Below are 8,900 nucleotides of genomic sequence, written 5' to 3' on the forward strand. Positions count from 1 at the left end.
ATATATATATATATATATATAATCTCAAGAGAAGTTACAGAAATGTAAATCAAAACCACAATGAGATACCATCTCACAACAGTCAGAATGGTTATTATTAAAAAGTCAAAAAACAGCATACGCTGGCGAGGTTGTGAAGAAAAAAGAATGCTTATACACTGTTGATAAGAGTGCAAATTAGTTCAACCATTGTGGAGGACAGCGTGGCAATTACTCAAAGACTTAAAGACAGAAATACCATTCAACCCAGCAATCCCATTACTGGGTATATACCCAAAGGAATGTAAATAACTTTATTATAAAGACACATGCACACATTATGTTCCTTGCAGCACTATTCACAATAGCAAAGACATGGAATCAACCTAACTGCCCATCAATAATAGACTGGATAAAGAAAATGTGGCACATATACACCTTGGAATGTGATCCAGCCATAAAAAGAACAAGATCATGTCCTTTGGAGCCACATGGATGGAGCTGGAGGGCATTGACCTTAGCAAACTAACACAAGAAGAGAAAGCCAAATACATGTTCTCACTTATAAATGGGAACTACCTGATGAGAACACACGAACACATAGAGTGGAACAACATACACTGGGGCCTACCAGAGGCTGTAGGGTGGGAGGAGGGAGAAGATTGGGAAAAATAACTGATGAGTACTAGGCTTAATACCTGAGTGATGAAATAATTGATACAACAAACCTCCATGACACAAGTTTTCCTATGTAGCAAACTTGCAATTTTATCCCTGAACTTAAAAGCTACAAAAAAAGTAATAATAAAATAAAATACAAATCATCAACACATAGCTGTTTTCTATAATGTTTTTGTTTAAAGATAGTGCATTTAATAAATATTGTTAATTATTTAAGAGTTCATGGTCAATGACACTATGACTCATGCCTGAACGAAGCTTTCTCATTAAGACACATCACAAGCTTCTTGTTCTTAGGAACACTAGAGAGCAGTTTAGCACTGCAGGCTTGGGGGCATTTTAAATAGTAAAATCACCAACAAAAGTATATAAATGAAAAAAGAACACTAAATAGACTATAAAAAGACAACTGTTTATAACATAAGAGCTCAAACAGGAAAGCAAGACATCTCCTCACTCAACCTCAGGAACACATATAGCAGGCAACTTAAATAGTTTGCCTTTCTGCACATTTCTGTAAACAGCCATGAAATCACTGTGAGTATTGATTTGAAAGTTACGAGTAAGTTTTCATGAGTTGGCAGATTTGCAAATACATTCCCCTTGAATAATGATCGACTATATAAGTGAAACTATTAAATCCAGAAATTCCATTGAAATTAATACAGTAAGAGATGTTTCTTGGCGTAATATGAAAGATGAAATCCCAAAATGGCCCTATTCCTCTAATTTCTCAATTAGTAATGCATAGAATGCTTTCTCTAATAAGAATATTTTAAAATATTAAATCATATTTAAAATTATTGTACAAGGATCATTATTTTAGTAAGGTAAAATTGCTAAGGTGTCTTTTTGAAGGTAAATAAATTGACCAATACTTTTAGTCAATAGAAGATGAGACTTTATTGTTACTCAACACTGTGAATCAATAATAGAAAATGTATATCATATGTTATTAATATTACTAGTAGTGAAATGAAGTCATAGAAGTAGATAATCATAAAGATGGTATCTATATAGTAATAGCTTCTATTTATTGAGAATTTATAATCTTTGTGGTACATAATATCATTATCCCCATTTTATATGAGGTAATTGAGTCACACAGATTTAAAAAACTTGTCCACAATTTCACAGTCTGACTAGCATTGTTGCATGTATTATATAACTTGACTATGATGACCACATTTCTAAGAATTTACTACCCTATATATTTCCAGTTAGGAAATATATACCACAAGAGACATTCTTGTGTGAAAGCTGGAGGGCAAAAATAAATTAGCAGTCGATTTTTCCAGTTCACACATTGCCCCTTATCATCTATGTTGTTTGCAACTTCACCTTCCACTAGATATTTCTTTGACTTCTTGAGTCCCATGCCGGCATGTGTTTGGCTCCTATAGACACCCATACTACCAAGGGTACAGGCAGTAAAAATGGGTTTGTATCTTAACATTCCAATATTAACTAATAAGAAAGTCTGATTTGAACCCAGATAGTTTCCCTTCAGACTTAGCATTCATAAGCCATGCTGCTGTGGAATAGTCACTTGCTTTAGTTGAGCACAAAGCTTCTCAGAATAAAAACTACATTTCCTGGAAGGTTCCTTTGTATCCACTTGAGGTCCCATACCTCACTTCTAGACAAAACCTTCCTTAACAGATAGCTGGCAAATGACCTTTGTGCCCTTTAATTTTATCCTTCTTTTGTTTTTCCATCTGAAACATGTGAATTTCCTTTTAGGAGCATAAGGATTAGGGTCATATCCTTGTAATAGAAAAGGGGTAAGCAGGAAGGAAGCTGAAACCCAGATTATGTGAGGTAGAGCACCATAGCAGCTCTGAACCACATATCTTCAAATTTTTATAAAACTGAGAAATAGGCTTCTATCTTGCTAAACTGCTGCTATTTTGTGACTCTGTTACCTTCAGTTGATCCTGTCATTGGGCGCAGTGCTCTCTAAGCCTTGTGTCTTCCCTCTGTGATGGGAATTATCATAATACCAACTGTATCAGGTTGGATTGTGAGGATTCGAGTAGAAAATGTATGTAAAGTGCTTAGCACATTGCCTGGCACATAGTATATTGCTGGAACATGTTCTGCACCCAAACAGACAGCAAACAGAATTTCAAACACATACAGAATTGAATGTAAGACAGCAATGAAAAAAAAAATCCTGTCATTGTACTTATGAGAAAATTGTCTTAAGGATGTTAACACCTACAGTAATGAGTCAGAATTAAAACTTAATTTTAGGCCCTAAACCCTATATAACTATGCTTATGTTGCTTTTCAAACATTGGTTAAGAGTATAAGTTCAGACAAAGATGATGAAAGTCTGAACCAAGAAAGTCAGGATCAAGAGTAGAGAATTATTTTTATGTGAAATGTTATGGAATAACTAAAAAATTAAAATTATGTATTTACTTCTCATCAAATATGTCATTTTGTGTAAATTTTGCTTTCTGAAAGCAGTTATTTGTATAAAGTATGTGGTGACTTCTTTGCAATAAATACTTTATTTTATACTTAAATCTGTTACAGGATCCTTGCTGTGTCACTTTTCTGGCTAGAAACCTGCAGCTGGTGAAACCTTTGCTCGAGTTTCACTTGGGCCCACTGGGCTCATTCTGCCCATTCAGCCCATTCAGTTGCACGCAGTTCATGCTACCAGTTTGTATCTCATGGCTCTAAGGGAGTCTGGAGTCAGGCACGAAGCAGCGAGGGGTGTGTTTGAGTGAGGGTGGGGTTCGGCCACTTCATAGTCAGACACTCCAGCTGCTGCCATGGGGCAGGCAGCAACAGATGCCAGCATGGGCACCAGCTCTGTGAGGTGCACTGCAAGCAGCTTTCCTGCCTGGTACCAGGGAATGTGGTAGCACCTGGAAGCTTGAATACGTGAGAAACCACAGGGCCTTAAAGGGGGAGTCACAGTCCAGGCTCAAAGAGCTCCCAGGTCTGGGCTTCCCACAGGGCCATAGCTCTTCTCTTCAGTTACAATGCGGTGAGCAAGGGGCGTATTTTAGCCATGTTTTGTTATGACTGTTTTAGCCTGACCATTCAGTGGGTCCCCAGTTCTTGTCTATGACCAGGAAGAATGAGGTACACAGACAAGTGGAGGGTGAGCAAGATGAAGAGGAGCTTTATTGAGCAATAGAACAGCTCAGAAGAGACCCACAGCGGGCTGCTTCTCTCTGTAGTCAGAGTGTCTGGGTGAGTCTTCAGCTCTTAGCAGAGAGAGTAGCTCCTCTCTGCAAGCAGGTCATCCCAACAAGGGTTCAGTTCTTAATAGAGAGGGTAGCTTCTCTATGCAGCTGGTCATCCCTTCATCTCCAGCTTTCTGCTGAGAGGAAGCCCTAGAGTGGGTGGCTCCTCTCCGCATGCAGGTTAGCCTCTCTCCAGGCAGGTTGTCCTGTCATCTGAAGCTCTTGGCATAGGGCAGCTCCTCTCTGCAGCTGGTCATCCCATGGTTTCTCTGTCTTCTGCTCTGCTCTGACTGAGCCTGGAGATTTTATGGGCATCAGAGGGAGGAAATGCATGACAATTGGTTCATGTGCCACCTGGAAAAGCACCACAAGTTCCCACTCCAGTCCACAGGACTGGCAGCCCAGGCCCCAGCCTTCAGGCTCTCCCTGGCCTGAAGGTAGGGCCTCACTGGGGACCCACCCCATTCTGCCCAGGAGCCCATGTGCCTCCTGCCACTCTCTATGGTGCCTAGGTTGCTTGTGCCAATGGGCACCTGCAGGCCAGCTCCCAGATGCCCTCAGCCCTGACCTTGGCTTCCCCCACCACCGCTTGTCAGTACCCTTGGCTCCAGTGCTCAAGGGCAGCCAAGAGCTCCTCGCCACCCAGCTTGCAGCCTTGCCCAGGAAATGGAGGGTGGCTCTGGAAGCAGATTGCGGCTCCCAGGCCTGGACCTCCGGAATGTCAACACTGGCAGTCACCCCAATGTGAGGGTCCTGTGGAGCAGACCCCGGGAACATGCCCCTTGGTGGCCCTGTTTAAAGCCGTCTTTTTCCTGAAGGGCAGGAACCCCCGTCCTCGGTGGGGTGGGCGCAACTGCCCCGCTGGCTGGTCCCTGAAGTGGGTTCTGCGCTCACTTCCCTTCCCAATCGGAAATATAGCCCCAGCTTCGCCTCCTCCCTGTACCCTCCCTGCAGCAGCAGACAGCAAGAGGGGCAACATAGGGCCAGGGCAGAGGCTGCAGGCCCGAGGGTGGTTCCACAGGTCCCGTCTGGCTACACAAGACTGGGGGTGGCGCAGTTGGCTGCCTTGGCGACGGGGGTCACAGGGGTTCCACCCACAATCACCACTGCCACCGCTGTCCTCACCTCTTCGCTGCCGACTGCCTGCTGCTACTGCTGCCTTCCAAACCAAGATACAATGTTTCACAGAAACAAGCAAAAACCAAATAAACACTCCATTGTTTGCCTAAACAATTAAATAAACTTAAATGAGAAAAAAAACCTTGTGATTCAAAGCAGATATTTACCAGAAACTTCTCTGACAACTCATTTTTGTCATAACAAATGAGAGCAAAATTTTGGATTCTTTTTTTAAAAGATGAATATGGCATTTTATTTTTTAAAATGTTTTATTCTTTTATTCGTTTTTTATTTTTTCCTGGTGTTGGTCAATAAAAAATAAACATTAATTTAATCTCCATAAGAGCTGTCATTTGTGAAAATAAGAAAATAGATTACATGGCTTTCTTCCCCCAGACACACTTTCACTTAAAAAAAAAAATCAAAATCAAGATGGTCTTCCTCTCTGGATAAATTGTGTATGATTATGTAAATTACGTATGATCTCTGAAGTTTTTCCTCATATTTTGCAACCTATGTTTTGAAAAGTGTGAAAATAAATTTTCTTGTGGTATCAGTGAGCATTCAAGGGCTTTCCAAAATAAATCTGTGCCTGTTGGGAATGGCTGGTGCTTTGTTTATTGTAAAAACAATAATAATAATTAAGTAATAAAATATGCAGAGACATAGGATAATAAGCTTTTGAAGATGACAGACCAGGATGGTTTAATGTTTCCTGACTAATTGTCTAGAAGAATAATACTTCATGTTGCTGTTGCTTAGTAGAACATATTTTTTTCTGTAGGAGCTCTTTTATATCTTGATTCATTTTTCTTTACCTTCTATAAAACCTCTGTAACCAGCATGCTTCTAGATAATAGCTTCAGTTTGCTCTGCTCTGCTCTGTGGTATAGGAACTAATAGATTTAGTAAAATCTTACATTTCTCAATTTCCTTCTTAAATTCAGTCAGGCTCTAAGGACATACACTTTTGTGTCTAAACTGTTTGGTAATCCCTCAATATGAGAGCTTCCATCCACTTAGTTAGAACTGCTATAATGGAAAGTAAATTAAAATCTCTATAGAAATCATGGGACTTTTGATCCTTCTCCTCATTGATATCTTGGGAGGAATATATATTCTGAAATACTGGTTTTATATAAGTTCTGCAGAGCTTCAAATTAGTAAGTTCTTAAATGATCCAGCCCATGTTTCTTCTGAAAAATACATAAATACTGCTACATGTCACTTTAATAGCACTTTGTTTGCATTAAGAAAAATACTTAGGGCTTCTTTACTGCTATATCTTACTGGCTTAGCAAAGAAATCTGAACTTCACTTTGTTAAATTTTAATAATTAACAGCCTGTATATTGAGATGATACATTGAATATTTATAACATATATAAGGACTGGAATTATGAGGATAAGGTTGTGGCTGGGGGATCAAAAAATGGGAAATTTATATAGTTCAGAAAATCTACTAGAAATGCACATGCTGAATTCCAATGTATTGTTTCCAAGGTATGTGATACCAATTGACTTAAAAATACAATTAAATCATGAATACTAATAATCTCTCTGGATATCTACTTAGGCACAGTTGAGATTCAGGTAATTAGGATGATGGAAGTTATTTAAATAAGAAAATATGACTTCTAATATTACAGGCCTTGGATATTAGGCAGTACAATTCTTCTAACAGCAGGAGAGTCTGAAACAAGGCTGAAGATAATTTGGGACTTAAAGCCTGGTGTAGACAGTATCCTAGCAGGGTACTTACAACATCGGAGTACCATGACTAGCTTCTGGGAAAAAAGAAAGGCCATCCAAAATGGGATATAAGGGAACCTCAAGTTCTCTGAGGATTCTAGGACATTTACCACTGTAACATGGTGTAATAGACACTGAAGAGAGCAAAGTATCTTGAGAAAGGAAGGGGGTCACTCATCACATTTAAAATTAAGAAAGTTTGAGGAAAGCCAACCCTCAAAAGTACTAGGAGCATCTAATTCTGGCAAAAGTACTGGGAGCATCTAATTCTGGCAAAAGTACTGGGAGCATCTAATTCTGGCAAAAAGCTATGTTCCCTGGAATGGGCAGGTGACCTGGGCCATGTGATCATCACATACTGTATTTCAAATTCAAGTGAGAACTAGAATGAGGAAGACGGGACCAGAGTCCAGTTCTACTCATTCCATCTCATTAAAAGGCAAATAAGACAGCAGATTATTAGCATAGGTAATAGGAGAGAAGTGAAAATCTCAAACATTTCCCAAAATAAAAGTGCTAAGCAAAGACTCAAAGTATTCCATGATTAATAAAAACAGTGGAACACGAGTAGAAAATATCCTTAAAAAGAAATAGTATAAGGCAGGAAAAATGTTAAATGCAAAATGGGGAAGATGTATAAACCTGAAAGTCTTCCCTTAATCAAGCTGGTTAATAAAATTTTTAAAAGGTTTCCAGTGAATCGGAATCAGAAATTAACATTGGAACAAGTAGTATATCTGCTTTGAGGCATGGTATATTTATATGTACAATAAATACTGAGTAGTATAAGCAGACTCAATTGTTCTAGAAAATCATTTTTTTATCAGAAATTTTCAAGAGAAAGACGTTGCTCAATATTGCTTTACTGTGGTGTTTATATCCCAGTTTATTTTAATGATTTTTTATATAGAATGATGAATATTTTATATAGACCTATACTGGATAAACCTCACTAACCACTTTAAAGAAAATTACAAAATATAAAAAAAAGTGCAAGGCTATTACTTATAAAATATTATTTTAAAAGTTTTATCTTATTTGTGTGTGTTACATTATACATATGCAGGTGATACAGGATTAAATCTGATTATGTGTTACAATTATGTACAATTTCTAAGATTATGCTAGAGAAAGTAGTGAATGTGGCAGGCAAAATGCCTGAAACACATAAGCCTGTCCTCTCTGATTATTCATTTTTTTGGACTCCCCATTGTTCTTGTCCCACATCTGACTTGAAAAATGGCATCCTCTGAATAAAAGTTGTTTACTAACAATTACAGAGAAAATTACATCTTTGTCAGCATTTGGTCAAATTCAATTGTAGTTGAATCACAAATTCAAATTTTAGGAATATTTTGTTTCCTCAATGTGCATTTAAAAAGCCTGACAATAGTTGTGAACAGCATTTTTTAATGTGAGTCTGCAAATTTTTAATACATGTTCATTCTTCTCTTAAATATACCATCTGTTCTCTTTGTTCTTGTCTCAATGTCTGGTGTTTTCCTGAACTGGAATTTGAAGGTGCTGTGGTGAGAAGCGGTCCTTATGGTTGATACTTGCCTCAGTTCAGCATCAAAGATGACCTTCAGATTGGATATGAGTTGGAAATGATACCCAGACCAAATAGGCCAGTCATGGCCACCCTGAAATACCATTAAACTCATATTTGTCTGCTACTTGGGGTTTTAATATTTAATCACTTCAAGCTATTACTAGGATACACAGAAATCACAGTCACACTGGTAGTAAGAGGGAAAGGAAGCACTTGCAACATTTTATTGTGATAATGTTTCTGATATGACTCCCAAGAACTCCATAAAACCCCACGAAAAAGAGATGCATGGTGGGTCCAGGATTTCTTTGTGTCAGGATTCTAAGCTCTTTTTTTTTTTTTTTTTTTTTGCTAGCTCACGAGTATGCATAAAAGTTGGCTAAAGTTTGCCTGGATTATACTGATCTCTACCTATAGTAAATTCTTCTTTGAATTGTTCTGCCATGAAAGATAAGAACTGTTGGACTCTTCTATGTATGACTTGTCAGTTTCTGAAGTTTAATTAAACTAAGCTGCTTTGTTTCCTCAGCTCTTTGATAAGTTTGAAAAACTATGACTTATCTAGATTTTTCTAGAGCTTTGGAGCAAGTAATGCTCTTTTTTTTTTTTTTT

The sequence above is a fragment of the Rhinopithecus bieti genome, unplaced genomic scaffold (assembly GCF_001698545.2).
Source record: "Rhinopithecus bieti isolate Rb0 unplaced genomic scaffold, ASM169854v2 scaffold_16604, whole genome shotgun sequence".
NCBI lineage: Eukaryota > Metazoa > Chordata > Mammalia > Primates > Cercopithecidae > Rhinopithecus > Rhinopithecus bieti.